General features: G+C 34.5%; 1 long non-coding RNA gene across 1 annotated transcript; it reads left to right on the top strand.

The window, feature by feature from the left end:
- Positions 1-261: 261 nt before the first annotated feature.
- On the top strand, positions 262-14,861 carry LOC141557055 (uncharacterized). The gene is made up of 5 exons (XR_012486700.1): positions 262-360; positions 10,887-10,996; positions 11,646-11,671; positions 12,416-12,543; positions 14,678-14,861. It is a non-coding gene; the product is annotated as an uncharacterized LOC141557055 (long non-coding RNA).
- The last annotated feature ends 4,652 nt before the right edge of the window (positions 14,862-19,513 follow it).

Genomic DNA, 19,513 nt, shown 5'->3' with positions numbered 1-19,513 from the left:
TATGTTATCACTATAAACTATTACTACAAAGGGAAAGTCTACTGATTTCATGTGTTTGAGAAACCAGAATAGAAAAAGATTAGCTGTGACAGGACCCAGGAGTCTGGTAAATGCCCTTTATTTCCGGCTTTAATTCTAAGGCTAAATGCAAGTAATTCAATATTTATTTCCAAGGGCCTGCATTTATCCAGGCTGATTTCACAATCAAGGTGCATTCTTACCTATATATAATGCTGGTCCCACAGAAGGCAAGTACAGAACAGCAGCTCACTTTGACTCCCTTCACTCCATGTGGCTGGGAGTGGAACCTACACCATGAAGGCAGTAGCTATATTCCTAATGCTGACAGTGATAAACATGGTAAGTGTGCATCTTTTTCCCGTCCTAGGCTTAATCCTGATGTTAGTAGTCCCCTTACAATGATTGACACAGAGAGTCCCTGGATAAAAATATCTGAGAGGTGGGCAGGCTTCCTGTTCAGTATAAGAGCCTTACAAGAAACACATTTATATTTTTCCATGCCATATCAAGCCTAGAAGACAACTCAGGAAACAGTACAGGTATTAAAAGGGCTTGAAGGGATCTTGGAACAAACAAGATTGTGAAGGAAGAAACATACATCATAGAATGTTGGTCCTTAAAAAAGTGATAGATAAATGTACTTTTAGAGATGAAATGGAATTCTGAAATTAATATCAAAGCTAATATCAAAGACAGAATTGAATTTGTTGGAATATAACAGATCCTAGAACATAGAATTTTAAATTTGAAAGTGTTCTCAGAGGTGAGACTATTCATTCACTTCATTTAAAAAAACAGAATTTAAGACAAGTTGAAAGTGGAAGAGAGAAGATATTTCCTTTCAATACATTGAATGGAACTTTTTGTCAGATTAGAAGAAAAAGATTCCTAAGACTAAGGGAGCAGAAGGGGAGCACTGTGAGATCATTTAGACCATGTTGAATTCTCCTTATTTGACTTTCTTTATTTCTCCTTTTTTATTTCTATTCTAGATGTGGAATCAATTTCCAAAAAACAAAAACAAAAACAAAAAAACCCAGTAAGTCTCTCTCAATACCAAAACTTTCAGTATTGCTTTCCCATCTTGCAATGATATTGTATTTTACATAAATGTGGTACCAAATTTCAACCAAATTATTTTGAAGAAAAACCAGTGCAAAATTTATTACATATGGGGACTTTGCCAAATGGCATTCTGATTCAGCATCCAATAGGCTTTTCTCCAAATGTAAATATTAACTCATGTTCTGAATAAATACAAACTAAGTCCATAAGGCCAGCAGCCAAGAGGATATCCAGATAAGATAGATAAAGCTCTAGGTCATGAATCAAAAAACAATGTTACAGGGGCTTTTAGTATAGAAAGATCCTCTACCTACATAGATCAGCAACTTGGCTGTCAGAATCACAAGAGTTGTTAAGAGACTTGTCAACATGATTATACAACCAATGTAAAAAAGGACTAGGACTAAGTTTTTTCCAAAGCAGACTGGCTATGCATCTTTTCTGCCATGCTCCTTCTTGCTATGCATGGTCTGCATAATCAATAATTGTCTGCTCAATAGAAGATTACAACTCTGAAAAACAGAGCTCCTTATCTTTCCATGACTATGAAATATAGAAGAAGTCGGTAGAAGGTGGGTAATTGGTCTCAGAGGTTATGTGTGAAGATGGTAAGCATGATTTTCACAGTGTTTCCTAACCATTTTCCTTTTCAGACCCAGAGACCTAAGCATCCCAGGTTTTCATACTTGACTTTACAAAAATCCTATGATCGAAGAGGGATCATGTATGTTATTGATTTTTCAGATTGACTGCTGCCAGTGCTGTTATGAAAAACTGCCACCAGTTGGATTTATATCCAACACTAATAGAAGTAAAGAGAATTGATATCCACCAATTTGGAGAAGTATTCTAATTGCTTTTGGGCTATGAGTAATAACCATACCAGATAACAATATTATAAATTAAGGATAAAGAATCTAATTCCTAATTGACTCACCATAAATTCCCACACAAGCATCTACTTTTTGACAGGGCACATAACCTGATCTTGCTAGAAGGAGAGAGAAAAGTGCAGAGAAACCATTTGGATGCAGTACAAAGGGATTGACTTCGTTAATATAAACCTAATAATAAATGGAGGGAAAATGGATCTTTAGTAAAGAAGAAATCTTCCAAATACTTATAGAAAGAAAACTAGACCAAAGAAATATTTTGCTTACCAGACATCCCTGAAAACATAAATGAAGGGTCAATAAATAAATCAACCAAATCAATGAAAATAAAACAAGGAGAGAGAAACAATTCAGAGATTTCTTTCTAAATGTACAAGAGAAGACAAGAAAAGTTGTGAGGGAAAACAGACCTGCACTAAAAATCATCACATCCTAACTACAGGAAGATCACTCTTCTTGCTTTTCTTTTTAATGAAGCTAAATGGCAGAAATGGAGGGATAAAGAAAGGGAATGGTGTAAGAAATATACAGAAGAAAGTACAGGAGGTACCTTAATCATCTCAAATCAAAAATAAATCCTCCAGACTAAAAGAGAATGGAAATAGATAAAAGAAAAATGTTAGAAAAAGACAGAAAGAAAGAGGACAGATATTTTCAGGGATGACTTAAGTCAGCAGTGTTAAATGATCCTTTAAGAGCATAAAACTACTCTATAAAACAAGGCAGGAATATCATAATTTCCATGATATGCAGAGGATTTATGCTGAGAAAACCACTCATGCTCCCTAAGGAAAAGGGAAATCAGAGTCACTAAGGGCAACTCACATCCAGAGGCCTGAGGCAACATGGTGCCAGGCAGAATTAGAAGAATTGGAGGAGGTGAAGGTCTAAGGCAATACAAAAAGAGGGCAAAGGTCAACGATGGACCACATAATCAGAGACATTGGACAATTTCTATTAGGAACAATATTTTATCATCATTTGGAGAAATTGTCATTTCTATGAATGAAGAAGAATTTGGAAAAGCTTGAGAAGGCATAAAGGGCTGATAACTGCACCATAAGAGAGAGTACACATGCAATGAACTGAAAATATCTATATAACAAGGGGATGTATAACAACAGCTTACATTCATGTGGCACTTTTTGTTCACAAACCACTTTCATAAAGTCTTTCTCATTTGTTTCCAGCATTCCTGTGGCTGAAGAAAAGAAGAGATTGCTATTTATTTTACAAAGAAGGAAGCTGAGGTCAAGGGGATAAAATAATAATTTAGGCAGGTTTTTTTTCTTTTTAGACAATTATATATACCCTTTCAGAGAACCACATTTAAAGCTTTTTTGTCCTCCCTTTTCAAAGAGGACCAATAGCCTCATGGGATGATGTTTTAATGTGCACATCACTTAATTTAAGTAAGGGAGAACCTCACTCTCTGTTCTGGAGTCATCCAAGTCCAGTGGCAAGACAAAAGTCAAAATGAATGGCAATAGTCCAGGATATCATAGATGACTAAGACATTTTCAACATTTGAGCAAGCTCTAAGCACTACACAGCATCTGCTTCCACCATCTACATGGCCTTTCCTATGTGGTGTTCTCATCAAGCAGAGGGAAATCTTCATGTGGTTGAGGCAGACATTTTACCTACTTTATCCACCTTATGAAGCCTAAATTTTGAATTCAAAGCACAGAATGAAATTCTTGGTTCTGAAATTTTCAGCTTCCTTATTGCTAAAATTAGAAGTTTGGACCAGATGGCCTCCAAGGTGTTTCATAACCTAATTTTTTATGTCCTAAGGGCCCTTAGAGTTTTATGTGCAGATATATTCTACAGGTAGATACTTCTTTCCCCAATATTCATGAAGCATCAAGTTTCTATTTTGTAGAATTGGTGGAAACTCATTACTTACTCAAATTGTACTGCAGTTAGTAAGGAACAACAATTTATTGGATCTCCTCTTTGGTCTTGAAGCACCTCATTGGAAGGTGTTTTGTAATTTTGCTCACATATTTCCCTACTTTCCTTTGACAGATAGATTCCCAAATATTTTATACTATCAATAGTTATTTTAAATGAAATTTCTCTTTGTATCTTTTGCTATTGGATTCTGTTGGTGATACATAAAAATGCTGATAATTTATGTGGATTTATTTTGTATCCTGAAACTTTGCTAAAGTTAAGAATTATTTCTAAAATTTTTTGGTTGATTCTCTGGGGTTCTCAAGTATATCATCAAGTCATCTGCAAAAAGTGATAATTTGGTTTCCACATAACCTACTCTAATTTCTTTAATCTCTTTTTCTTCTCTTATTGCTAAAGCTAGCATTTCTAATACAATATTGAATAGTAATGGTGATAGTGGACAACCTTGTTTCACTCCTGATCTTATTGGCAATGGTTCCAGTTTATCCCCATTATGTATGATGCTTGCTGATGGTTTTAAATAGATGCTACTGACTATTTTAAAGAAAAGTCTATTTATTTTTTACTGGTTTTAATAGGAATAGATGTTGGATTTTATCAAATGCTTTTTCTGCATTTATTGAGACAATCATATGGTTTTTGTTAATTTGATTACTCATACAGTCAATTATGCTAATAGTTTTTCTAATATTAAACCAGTCTTGTATTCCTAGTATAAATCCTACTTGGTCATGGTGTATTATAAGGGACATGATTTTCTGTAATCTCTTTGATAATATTTTATTTAAGATTTTTGCATCAATATTCATTAGGGAGATTAATCCATAATTTTCTTTCTCTGTTTTCAATTTACCTGGTTTCTCTGTTTTTGTCTTATTTGGTTTAGGTATCAGTACCATGTCTATGTCATAAAAGGAATTTGGAGGAATCCTTCATTCCCTATTTTTTTCAAATACTTTATATAGTATTGGAGTTAATTGTTCCCTATATATTTCGTAAAATTCACATGTAAATCCATCAGGTCATTGGGATTTTTTCTTAGGGAACTGATTAATAGCATGTTCTGTTTCTTTTTCTAAAATGGGACTATTTAAATAATTTATTTCCTCCTCTGTTAATCTTGAGCAATCTATATTTTTGTAGGTATTTCTCCATTTCATTTAGGTTATCAAATTTATTGGCATAAAGTTGGGCAAAATTACTTTAATTATTGCTCTAAATTCCTCTTCATTGGTGCAAAGTTTTCCCTTTTCATTTTTGAATCTAACAATTTAATTTTCCTCTTTCCTTCTTCTAATCAAGTTAACTAAAGGTTCATCTGTTTTGTTTTTTCATAAAACCAACTCTTAGTTTTATTTATTAATTCAATAATTATTTTTACTTTCAATTTTATTCATCTCTTATTTTTAGAATTTCAAGTTTGGTATTTGATTGGGGAGTTTTAATTTGTTCTTTTTCTAGCTTTTTTAGTTGCAAGTCCTCATTAATCTTCTCTATTTTATGCAAATAAGCATCTAGAAATATTAAATTCCCTCTTATTACCACTTTAACTGCATCCCACAAATTTTGGTATGTTATCTTATTATTGGCATTTTCTTGGATGAAATTATTAATTGTATCTATGATTTGCTGTTTCACCCATTCATTCCTTAGGATAAGATTATTTAATTTCCAGTTACTTTTTGGTCTATTTTCCCCTGGCCTTTTATTCAATATAATTTTTATTGCATTGTGATCTGAAAAAAATGCATTTACTATTTTTGCCTTTCTGCATTTGATGTTGAGGTTTTTTATGTCCTAATATATGGCCAATTTGTATATATTCCATGAATTGCTGAGAAGTGTACTCCTTTCTGTCTCCATTCAATTTTTCTTCCAAGATCTTTCATACCTAACTTTTCTAGTCTCCTATTTACCTCTTTAATTTCTGAGACAATAAGGTTGAGTTCTCCCACTTTTGCTTTATTTCTTCTTGCAGTTCTCTTAATTTCTCCTTTAGGAATTTCCATGCTATACCACTTGGTACATACATGTTTAGTGCATATATATTGATATTGCTTCATCATCTATGTTACTCTTTAGCAAGATATAATTTCCTTCTTTATCTCTTTTAATTAGATCAATTTTGTTTTTGCTTGATCTGCAATCAGGATGGATATCTCTGCTGTTTTTACTTCACTTGAAGCATAATAGATTCTGCTCCAGCCTTTCACCTTTACTCTATATGTATTGTGTTATATTAAATGTGTTTCTTATAAACAACATATTGTAGGTTTATGGCTTTTAATCCAGTCTGTTATTTGCTTTTACTTTATGGGAGAGTTCACCCCATTCACATTTATGAATAAAACTAGTAATTCTCTATTTCCTGCCATCTTATTAACCCAAAATTATACTTTTCTCTTTCCTTTTTCCCTTTCCCTCCCCCCAGTATTTTAATTATGGATACCACTTGCCTCAAGCAGCCCTCCCCCTTTAAAATCATTCCTCCTTTCTTATACTTTCCACCTACTATTTCTGTGTTCCCTTTCCTTTTCCCCTTTCCTCTCCCATTTATTCTATAAAGTGAGAGAAGTTTCTTTGTAAACCAAATATATCCAATATTTTCTCTTTGAACCAAAGCTGATTAGAGTAAGATTCACACAATGTTCATTCCCCCTCCCTTCTTTCCCTCAATTATAATAGGTTTTCTTTGCTTCTTTCTGAGTTGGAACTTCCCTCTTTTTACCTTCACTTTCCTCTTTTTCCAGTACAATCCCCTTTCCACCTCTAATTTGTTTTTTATATTACAATAGTAAAATCAAATTATACATGCATTCTCTATGTATGTCCATAACAGAAATACAATTCTCAAGAGTTCTTTTCTGTTTACCTTTTTATGCTTCTCTTGAGTTCTATATTTGGAGGTCAATTTTTTTTTTTGTTTAGTTCTGGTCTTTTTATCAGAAATGAATGGAATTCACCTGTTTCATTGAATGTCCATCTTGTTGCCTGAAAGAAAATGTTCAGTTTAGCAGGGTAGTTTATTCTTGGCTGCATTCTAAGTTATTAAGGGACAGGTCAATTCTCAGAAAGCCTCCACAGCTAAGGATCATAGCATCTGAAGGAGTTTCAGGGCAGACTTTGCTGACACAGGTGTTGCGGACTGGGAATGAAATAAATAGGAAGCAGAGGGAAGAGGAAAGAGGTCAGAGAACAGCAACTGCCTCTCAGTCTCCTTGTATCATCCTCTCAAAAGAGGAGATCCATTCTGGGTTGGATTTCCAGCAGCCACTGTCAGGTGATTCTTGTGTATTCCAACAGCTCTCATGTATTCCAACACTAAGTTTTTTTGATTTTCAAAGTATCATATTCCAGGCCCTTTGAACCTTTAAGATAGAAGCTGGTAGGTCCTGGGTAGGCCTTATTTTGGGGCCTCGGTATTTGAAATTTTTTTTTCTGGCTGCCCCTACATAATATTTTTTTCCTTGGTCTGATAGTTCTGAAATTTAACCATAATATTCCTTGGAGTTTTAATTTCAGGGTCTCTTTCAGTAGGTGTTTGGCAAATTCTTTCAAAGGCTATTTTATCTTCTGATTCTATAACATCAGGACAGTTCTCTTTGATAAGTTCTTAGAAAATAGTATCTGGGCTCTTTTTATTATCATGTTTTTTTGGAAATCCAATAATCCTTAAATTGTCTCTCCTAGAGCTATTTTCCAAGTCAGTTATTTTCCAAACTAGGTATATTACATTTTTTTCTATTTTTCTTTTTTTGTTTTGTTTTGTTTTGCTTGACTGATTCTTGATGTCTCATTGAGTTATTCATTTCCATTTGTTCAGTTCTGATTTTTAGTAAATTGTTTTCTTCATTTACTTTTTTTACTTCTTTTTGTATTTGTCCAATTGAATTTTTAACTGAGTTGTTTTGTTATATGGATTTTTTTCCATTTCACAAATTCTGTTTTTTAAGGAATTATTTTCTTTTTCCCTTTCACAAATATTGTTTTTCATGGAGTTGTTTTCTTTTTCTATTTTGTCAAATCTATTTTTAAGGAGTTATATATTTTTTCCATTTCACCATTTTGTAGTGAATTTTCCTCAGATAATTTCTGTGTTGCCTTTTCTAAATACTCTTGTAAAGTTCTTATTTTCTTTTCCCATTTTTCTTCCAGCTCTCTTTTAAGATCTTTTATAGTTTCTTCTAGGAGAGTCTTGTGTGAAGGGGACCAAATTATGTCACCCTTTAGGGTTTCATCTGGAGATGATCTGCTTTTACTCTCCTCAAGGTTTGAAATCTGTTCTTCTCTTTTACCATAAAAATAATCTATGGTCAGAGTTCTTTTTGCTTTTTTATTCATTTTTTTAAAGTTGAGATTTGTAAAACCAATTCCAATTGTTCAGTGATGAAGAGAGCCATCTACATCCAAAGACAGGACCGTGGGGGCTCAGTGTGGACCACAACATAGAATTCTCACTCTTTCTGTTGTTGTTTTCTTTCCCAGTTTTATTTTACCATCTTGATCTGATTTTTCTTGTGCAGCAAAATAACTGTATAAATATGTATACATATATTGGATTTAACATATATTTAATATATTTAATATGTATTGGCCTACCTGCCATCTAGGGGAGAGGATGGAGGGAAGGAGGGGATCATTTGAAGTAGAAGGCTTTGCAAGGGTCAATGTTGAAAAATTACTCACGCATATGTTTTATAAATTAAAAAAAGTTAATAAAAATAAAAAGCTAAATTAAACAAAACAAAACAAAACATTGAGAGCTGGTTTTAGGGCAAGTGAAATTGTCCAAACTTCCTCTACAAGTGATAAGTGGCAGCAGCAGCACTGAACCCGTACTGACTCACTTCTGGTATTGGGTGGGTATGGCCAAGTTCCATGAGTTTCTGGCGTTTTGGAGTTCATATTTACCTTTTGTGTTTGTGTTGGTTGTTTTATAACTTCTCTGCTGATCTACTGGCTCGAAATTAGGGCAAAGTAGCCAACACTGCTGTAGATTCCTCCCCATAGATTTTCCACCATGGAGCTCCCATCATCCTAGGTTGGCATTGCCTGAGCTTTGTAGCTGTGCTTGGTCTTGTGCTAGTCTCACCTCTCTTTGTGCCTGATTGAAACAGACCTTTTCTGGTGATCTTCGAAATTGTCTTCTGCTGGTAATTTGTTACACTCTCAATATTTGTAGATTCTGCAATCCAGAGCTAATTCAGAGGCTGGATTACATAATTAGTGTGAAGGTAGTAGAAGATCAGAAAGAAACATGTGTCCTTTCCATCACTTTGGCTCCATCCCCTGTTTTCAGTTTTTGCTGGGAAAAAAAAAAAAAAGCTTGGCTTTATATTCTTGGGTTTTGAGTCATATGGTTTCACTTTACATTCACACTCTGTCACAAATTATATAATCTGTGATCTATAGATTGTATGCTTTCTGAAAAGCTACTTAAACTCGCTAAGTTCTCCATCCTATTCCTATAAAATAGATATTGTTTTATCTATATTTTGTAGGTAGAAAAAATTAGCAAAATATTAAATTTCCTATTTATGAGGAATATATGAAGTGAAATATCACTATTATTGATATCTAGCATAACCTGGATATAATTTATGGCCAATTTCATGGATGAAGCAAATTCTCATACTATAACATTGGATAAGGGCTTTGTAATATGTGGGCTAGCTTTCTGGAGGTCTTCTGGATGGGCCTTGGTCTCAGCAGGATAGACACCACAAGAATGGTTAGGAATATAATCTACAGTCTTTATTGTCTCCTTTAGAATCTGTTCACTCTGCCACAGTTTGTCTCCTTCACAGTCTGTCCTAGTCTGATTGATTGTGTCCCCAGTTCTCTCAGCCCTTAAATACTCTATTACAATTATATCATTAGAGCATACTGAGTATGTGTGAAATAGAGAACCATTACAACACCATACTAAGTACTAAGTATATGTAAACTAGAGAACCATCATCTCATCAATCATACGGGAGTTAACACCCTGCTGTAAGTATCTTTGCTTCAAATATCTGCAGTCCTCTACAGGGTTTGATCTACTTTAGTAGATTTAGTTGAATTTTGAGGTGAATTCACAATGTTCACACCTTTGAACAAGGAAAGGACTATCTACTTTAGGAATTGGCTCAAGATTGTCAATGTAGGCAGTGAAATTCTGTGGAGAGAAGGAGAGCACTCTGGAAATGGAAAACATTTGGTTTCTCACCCTCAATCTCTTCACCTTTTTAGGTGACTTGTATATAAATATATAGTCTTTTTTGTTTGTATAGCACCAATATCTCCATGATATTCCATATTCTTCCCTCATGTTTGAATCAGTTTTTGTGTATCTTGGTTAGATAAATTAATAGGGCACAGGACTCATGAGGCCAAAGATATCAATTTCATTATTTTGTTCTGATCCAGCCATTAACATGGCCACAGAGAAGGTATTTGTTTTTAATGAGCAAGAAAGTCTTTATTTACATCTTGAGAAATAGCATAGAATGGTGAGGAAATCTAGGACTCAAATCTGAGTTCAAAAACCTCATTGCAAGTCGTGGTATCACCATCTGCAATCTTTGAGATGGAGTACATCCTTCAAAAGCTCTGTACCTGTTTCCTCATCTTAAAAAAGAACATCTAGTAATTATTATCTTACATGTACACTGTAAGGGATCAGATTATATAAATCATATAAAGCACTTTACAAAAAAAGGCTATTATATCACCTTAAGCTATTACTTCATAAAGAAAGTCTACTGATTTCATGTGCTAGAGGAACCAGTCTAGAAAATTACTTAACAGTCCTTTAGTAGTATAGTATAGTATATAGAATTTAGCAATCTGGTGAACATTCCTTCATTTCTGACTCTTGTCACTAAGGCTAATTTTTTTACAAGCAAGGCATTCAGTATTTGTCTCCAGGGATCTGTATTTATAGAGGCTGATTTCACAACCAAAGTGAATTCTTGCCTATATATAAGGCTTATCCCACAGGACAGCAGTTCACTTTGACTCCCTGCACACCATTTGATTGGTCGGTATCTACACCATGAAGGCAAGAGCTCTATGTCTGTTCCTAATGCTGAGTTTGGTGACCATTTTAAGTAAGTATCTCTTTGCTGAGGTAGGGCTAAGGCGAATATCTTATATTAGCTCCCTTACAATGATTGGAACAGAGAGTCCCTAAATAAAAATATCTGGGCAGACTTCCAATTCAGTATAAGAACTTTAAAAAGAAATACATTTATGTTTCTATATGCAGTGTCAAGCCTTGAAGAAAACTGAGGAGACAGAACAGGTATTAAAAGAGTTTGAAGGGACCTTTGCAACAACCAATGTTATGAAGGTAGAAGCATATATTGTAAAATGTTGGTACTAGAAGTAATCACAAATAAATGTACTTTTAGAGCTGAAATGCAATTCTGAAGTTTATATTAAAGACAGAAATAGATCTAGGAGACAGAATTCAATGAAATAGAAATATAACAGATCCTAGAACACAGAATTTTTTATTTGAAAGGATCTACAGAGGTGATTTCATTCATTCCCTTCTTTTTAAAGAGGCAGAAACTGAGACAGGTTGAAAAGGAGAGGAAAGAAGGTATTTCCTTCCAGTACATTGAATAGAATTTCTTGTCATATCAGAGAAAAGACTTTCCTAATCCTAAGGGAGCAGAAAAAGGAGTATTTTGGGGTCATTTAGACTATATTGGCTTCTCCTTAATAATTTTCCTTTCTTTCCTTCTATTCCAGATGCAGAGTTATTCTCAGAAATAATAGTAAGTTGTTCTCAATCCCCAAACCTTTTGCTATTGCATTTCTATATTCTATTGACTACATTTCATATACATGTGGTTCCAAATTATTCTGAAGGAAAATCAATGCAAATTTTATCAAATATGTAGACAATGTCAGATGGCATTCTAGGTCAGCATCCAACTGGCATTTCTCAAAGTACACACAATAAAGTAATATCCTGGTTAAACAGAAACAAGGTCCACAAGGACCAAAACCCAAAAGAATGTCTAGGTAGAATAGGTAAAACTCAAGGTCATAAATCAGAAAGCATTATTATGAGATATTTAGTGTAGAAAAATCCTTAACCAATATGCATTAGCAATTTGGCTATCATTATAATTGTGAAGGGTTGTCAAAATCACAAGAGTTGTAAAAATAGTGAGAGAAGCAGATTTTTCTGTTTCCAAAGCTGACTATCATTTCCACTATGCTGATTCTTATTCTGTATATTGTAGAGTCAATAATTGCTTGTTGAATAGAAAATTGGAACTCCTAGGAAGAGAGTTTCCCAATCTTCCAGGAATAAGAAATAGAAGGGAAAGAGTTAGGGGGTATAGAAATGACCTTAGTGGTTCTGTGTGAAAAATGTAAACATGATTTTCAAAGTATCCCCTGACCATTTCCTTTTTGGATCCAGATACCTAAGCATTCCCAGATTTTTAGAAACTTGTTTTTGTAACAATCCTGACACAAGAGGGAGATAATATATATTATATATTTTTCAGATTGACTGCAGCAGATATAAAAAACTGCCACCAGGCGAGTTTCCAGCATGCACCCGAGAATTTATACCAATCTGTGGTTCTGATGGAAAAACATATGCCAACAAATGTATTTTCTGCCATGCTGTTAAGTAAGTACACCCATCAAATGGAAAGGAAGAGAATTAATAAGAATGAGATAGGGGTGAAACAGAATTCAATAATTAACAGAATGGAAAGATATGTGAGAGTAGGATGTAAGAAATCATGTTCATTATCCATAAAATATACTCCAATCAGCCGATTGGTGTATACCAGCAGTTCTCCTATCTACTTGAATCACATCCTTCTTTGCCACAGTTATTCTCTCCATTATCCTTCCCTTCCTCTGTTTCTACTGTTATGCCCATGTTATAAATAAGGAAACTATGGCTTAAAGGGGTAAAAAGGATTGAAATACGTACAAAGAACAAAACCTGGATTTGAACTCAGTGTTCCTTCTATACCATGTCATCTCAATCAGTAGAATCAACAATGGAAAAGTGCCTTAATCTCTTTAGGCCTTGGTTTCCATTGGAAAAATTAGTTCAATGCTTTTAGTGTTTGTATAGGTATAAAATTAGGGTAGTGAGGGTAGTCATTAGGCAGGATCATCAATATATTGCTTCCAGAGTCAACAATTAGGTTAGCAATTTCTTCCATAGTAAACCATCAAGTATTTATGCATTTATGAACTAGTTGTTTACTTTTGGGAAAGTCACTCAAATACTCAATGTTCATTTTTCATCTATAAGATCAAAGGATTCCATGAAATCTGTCAGATCTGACATGCTATTCCTCCAACCGTTCTCCTTAAAGACATCCATAGTTATTTACGTTACTGTTAGGGTTGTATTTCATTCTTGAAGGACTAGTACATCATAGAGGTAATGTTATGACATAAAAGTGAACTGGATATAAGTGAAAGAGAGCTGTGCAAGGTTACCTGCCTCATTTTCCCTTCTAGTGGCCAGATATAGATCAGGATGAATAGGAATGGCTGTTGAGGCAATGAGAGACTTTGGCCTTTTTATGCATATTTTACTCCACACCCAAGATTCATTCTATGTATCACTTCAAAGATCAGAGGCACATACATGTATGGTTGAATATATAATTGCCATGAAGTGTGTGTGTGTGTATGTATGTTTCTGTCTCATATTTATGTCTCTGTCCATCATACTTCCTTCAAAAGATTAGTCTCATTTTAGACCAGTAACTCTGCTTTAAATTTCAATATGTCTGCATACCTCTATTAAAGAGCTCATCTGAGGCCTTATTGTGACAGAAGTAGCCCTGGATTCTCAGAAGTCGTCTCAGGTGTATGCAAGTTGCTGCTCAGGTCTTACTAAATGCAAAAAGGCTTCCAGACTGAGGACAATAACAGACTCTCTCATTTGGAGATCTGCCTACCTTTAATGGCTTATGGCAAGAATGCTGTCTTCAGGGAGGTGAATTTTCTTTGGACACAGCAATTACTTGAGACAAGGAGGAATTGATATCTGCTTTATTGTAAAAAGTCCAGAAAGTTGTAGTAAAATGAAATAGAGTGAAGCAAAGATCTGATGTTGATTGAATGACAACCATCAGCTGTGATGGTTATTTTTTCCAAATAGGATTTCCTAATAGAAATAGGACATGACATTAGAAGCCTGATATGTGTTCTTTCCCAAAAGAATCTTAATGGGCTTATCAGTAAGAAATGAGAAATATATTTTAGAATACAGCCAATATGTTAATTTCTTTGGAATTTTGTGGTTCTTCTTGGTTTTTGTTCCTATACTAAAATGTTTTGAGTGGTGGCTCCTTGTTAAATAGAAGATTTGGGAGTAGAGAGAAACTGAGCAGAGCTAAAAGGTTGGGGGTTTTTTCAATTAACATAAAAGATTTTAAAGAAACAATGTTTTATGAAAAAGTTTACAGAACAATATATCATATTGTTATTATATATTATATGATAATATCATGTTAGGATATTTGATATACATAATATCATATAAGCATAGAATATAATATCATATAAGCATAAAATCTCAGTGGGAAAAGGAATATCAGAGATCCTGCTTTTATTCAGTGTATGAATCTGCTCTGCAACATCATCTCCAAGTGGTCATTTTGTTTTTAAACAATGCCTGTGACAGAAACTCAGCACTCCCCCAAAACTATCCAGAAACTTAAAATTTGATATCAGAAAATGGGCTTCCATATCACTGATCCTCACTTCACTTTTCTGTTCTCATTCCACAGGCAGAGTGATGACAGAATCAAATTTGTACATATGGGGGCTTGTAAATAACATCAGTTCTGAAGTGTCCCCTTTAATAGTGCAAAATAAATTTATTTCCAGAAGATTTTCCTTCTTCAGAATTCAGAATATTGGATCTTCAACTTTGTTTGATATTGCTGCTTATAAAATAAAGTTCATTGAAATTTTGTTTTGAATTTTATTAGTAAGAGATTTAAATGAGGAACCTAAGGAGGAGTGAAATAGCAAATGTCATAAAAAATTGGAATAAAGGGGCAGTTAGGTGGCACAGTGGATAGAGCACCAGCTCTGAAGTCAGGAGGACCCGAGTTCAAATATGGTCTTAGACACTTAACACTTCCTAGCTTGTGACCCTGGGCAAGTCACTTAACCCAAGTGCCTCAAAAAAAAAATTGGAATAAGGAATATTCCATCTGCTTAAGACTTGGTATTGGAGATGACAAGACAGAACATGTTCACTGACTTAAACACTATTAAAGAATTGAAGTTTTTTCCTGCTTTGCCCCAAAGGAAAAAGACTAAAACAAACTGAAGTTTGTATGTGGAGATTGGGAAGGAGGCATGCTATGGAGAGAGAATTTCATCTTGACATGATGAAAAACTTCCTAACAATTAGAAGTACTTAGGAGTGGAATAACTAGCTGCCCACAAAGCAGTGACTTTTTTATAACTGAAATTTTTCAAACAAATGCTAGATGACCATTTGTTAGAGATATTTTTAGAGGATAATTCTGCTTTTTAAGCAAAGGTTTAAACCTTCTATGAAATCCATAAAGAAGTCTGATCTCTTCACTCCCCAAGGATTTCCTACTAAAGTCTAAATACTCCATGGAAATACTGAGGTACATCAATTGAAAATAAAATCTCTGGATAAAGAATGCAGAAGAGATATCAGTCAGAAGTTGAGAAAATTCCCTTGCAGAAAAGAAAGCAAAGAATACAGAGAGATTTTCTGACCCTTAATAAGAGGGTGTTTCTATGATTATTTCCACTAGTCTGAGTACATTTTGGGATCACATCCATACCAATCTATGTCTGTCTCAAGGTTATCAGGACATCTGAAATGAGAGTTGGAATCCGGCCTCTACAACATTGTGTGTTCATAAGCTTTAGGCAAATCAGGAAACCTCTACTGACTTCATTTTCCTCATTGATCAAATGAAGTGCTTGGATTAGATGGTCCCATAACATTTCTTTGAGCTTTAAATCAATGGTCTATATGACCTAAATAGAAGACTCTGCAAGCCAATTTGTCATCCATGTTTCACTAGACAAGGCTTGTGGCCAGCTTGCCACTGGTCAAACGGCTCAGACTTATTGGCACTGCACACACATAACATTCAGAGGCACACGTCATGGGAATAACAAAACAGAGAACTAAAAATTTTATCAGCCACCATGAACTCTCACAAATCCTATAAAATAGGAATTATATCAAAGCCACAAAGTAATTACTGAGATCTCCACAAACCAATATGGCAGTGTAGCCAACATTATGCCTCACATGTAGGATAGGGTGTTAGTGAGTGACTTCTGGCTAAGATGATCCTCTACAAGGCACAGAGTATCAATATGTGACCTGGGGGTGGTTCACCAGATATTTCTAGCCCCTTGTCCCATCATCCTTCTCCAAGGGAAACTTTATTTCCTGCCCAGAAGAGAAGAAGCGCATAGAGCTCAGATTAGCCACTGTTTTCTTCAAGGACAGGAGATGCCAAGGTAGAGTTATATCTATTTGCTCCATAAAATATTGGTAGCATAGGGAATGTTGTTTTCAGAACCAGGCTAAACTTATGATGATCACTGTTCACTGTTGGGATAAGAGGACCACAAGATTTGTATCCAAGGCTAAATCACTAATACAAGAACAGAGAACTGATATCCATCAATTTGGAGAAATATTTCAATTGGTTTTGTGCTCTGAGTAATAACCAGACCAAGATAACAACCTTATAAATTAAGAATAAAGGATCTAATTCCTAATTGACTCTCTCAGTATAAATTCCAACACAAGCACCTACTATTAATAGGGCACATAACCTAACCTTACCAGAAACAGAGAAAGAAGTATAGAGGAGTTTTGAACTCAGCCCAAAACGACCAATTCTCTTAATATAAGTCTGAAAATAAATGGAAAAAAATAGATGTTCAATAAACAAGAGACATTCTAAATACTTAAAAAAAAAAAAATCAAGATCAAGACAATGTTGTGCTAAATAAAACATCCCTGAAAATAAAACAAGAAGACAGAAACAAAGCCAAAGTAATAAAGAAATCATGATGGAGAAACAACCCTGCATTAAAACTCATCACAACATAATTATAATAAATTCACTGTTTTTTTTTCAACTAGTCAAAAATAATCAATTATAGATTTTTATTTACAAAGTATATGGAAAGATGGTTTTCAACATTCAACATTGCAAATGTCATGTTCCAAGTTTTTCTTCCTCCCTTCTCCTGACCCCTCTCCCCTAGATAAGTAATCTAATATTGGTTAAACATGTGCAATTCTTCTAAGCATATTTCCACAATTATTCTTCTGCACAAGAAAAATAAAAGATCAAAAAGGAGAAAAATAATGAAGAAAAAAAAGCAAGAATACAACAGTAAAAAAAAAAAAAAAAAAAAAAAAAAAAAGTGAAAATAGTATGTTGTGATCCACATTCAGTACCAGTGCTTTTTCTGGATCACCTCATTGTTGAAAAGAACCAAGTCCATCACAGTTGGCCATCACATAATCTTGTTGCTATGAACAATGTTCTCTTAGTTCTACTCACTCCACTTAGCATCAGTTTATACAAGTCTCTCCAGGTCTTTCTGAAATCAGTCTGCTAATTATTTGTTATAAAAAAGTAATATTCCTAACAATCATGTATCCTAACTTATTCAATCATTTTCCAACTAATGGACACCCACTCAGTTTCTAGTTCCTTGCTACTACAAAAAAGGCTGCTACAAACATTTTTGCACATGTAGGTCCTTTTTCCTTTTATATGATCTCTTTAGAATACAGGCCCAATAAAAATACTGCTGAATCAAAGAGTATGCACAGTTTGATAGAACCTTTTGTTCTAATTTTTCCCCTCCTTCCCCCCACCCTACAGATGGCAGGTTGACCAATATATGTTAAAGTCTAAATTGAATACAAACAGTCGTTTTGCTATACAAAAAGAATCGGACTTTGAGATAGTATACAATTAGCCTGTGAAGGAAATCCAAAATGCAGGTGGACAAAAATAGAGGGATTGGGAATTCTATGTAGTGGTTCATAGTCTCCCAGAGTTCTTTTGCTGGTATAGCTGGTTCAGTTCATTACTGCTCTATTGGAACTGATTTGGTTTATCTCATTATTGGAGAGGGCCACGTCCATCAGAATTGACCATCTATAGTATTGTTGTTAAAGTATATAATGATCTCCTGGTTCTGCTCATTTCACTCAGCATCAGTTCATGTAAGTCTCTCCAGGCCTTTCTGAAATCATCCTGTTTGTCATTTCTTACAGAACAATAATATTCCATAAAATTCATATATCACAATTTATTCAGCCAATCTCCAGTTAATGGGCATCCACGTAGTTTCCATTTTCTGGCCACTACAAAGAGGGCTGCCACAAACACTTTTGCACATGTGGGTCCCTTTCCCTTCTTTAAAATCTCTTTGGGATATAAGCCCAGTAGTAGCACTGATGAGTCAAAGGGTATGCACAGTTTGATAATTCTTTGGGCATAGTTCCAAACTGCTCTCCAGAATGGCTGGATCCATTCACAGTTCCACCAAGACTGTATTAGTGTCCCAGTTCTCCCGCATTCATTGTTATCTTTCCCTGTCATCTTAGCCAATCTGACAGGTGTGTAGTGACATCTCAGAGTTGTCTTACTTTGCACTTCTCTGATCAATAGTGATTTGGAACACTCTTTCATATGAGTGGAAATAGTTTCATTTTCTTCATCTGAAAATTGTCTAATCATATCTTTTGACCATTTATCAATTGAAGAATGGCTTGAATTCTTTTAAATTTGAGTCATTCTCTATGTTTTAGAAATAAGGCCTTTATCAGAAATGTAAATGTAAAAATGTTTTCCCAGTTTATTGCTTCCCTTCTAATCTTGTCTATATTAGTTTTGTTTGTACAAAACCTTTTTAACTTAATATAATCAAAATGATCTATTTTGTGTTTAATAACAATCTCTTGTTCTTCTTAGGTCACAAATTCCTTCCTCCTCCACAGATCTGAGAGGTAAACTATCCTATGTTCTTCTAATTTGTTTATATTATTATTCTTTATGTCTAGATCATGATCCCATTTTGATCTCATTTTGGCATGCAGTGTTAAGTATGGATCAATGCCTAATTTCTGCCATACTAGTTTTCAATTTTCCCAGCACTTTTTGTCTAATAGTGAATTCTTATCCCAAAAGCTGGGGTCTTTGGGTTTGTCAAGCACTAGATTACTATAGTCATTGACTATTTTGTCCTATGAACCTAACCTATTCCACTGATCAACTACTCTGTTCCTTAGTCTGTACCAAGTGGTTTTGGTGACTGCTGCTTTATAATATAGTTTAGATCTGGTACATCTAGGCCACCTTCATCTGCTTTTTTCCCCATTAATTTCATTGAAATTCTTGACCTTTTTTTTCTTCCAGATGAATTTGGTTATTTTTTCTAGGTCAGTAAAATAGTTTTTAAGGGTTAGAAGAGGAAGTTCGTGCAGTGCAATCAGGAAGTACAAAGACCATGAAGCCTGAGATCCCCGGATGTGGCTTTCTGTAAATAGTGCAGACCGCCTCCTGAGCAGAAGCTCTGGTTGCATT

This window comes from Sminthopsis crassicaudata, chromosome 2 (genome assembly GCF_048593235.1).
Source record: "Sminthopsis crassicaudata isolate SCR6 chromosome 2, ASM4859323v1, whole genome shotgun sequence".
Lineage (NCBI taxonomy): Eukaryota > Metazoa > Chordata > Mammalia > Dasyuromorphia > Dasyuridae > Sminthopsis > Sminthopsis crassicaudata.
The sequence above is the reverse complement of the archived record's forward strand: the minus strand, read 5'-3'. Positions and strand labels throughout refer to the sequence as shown.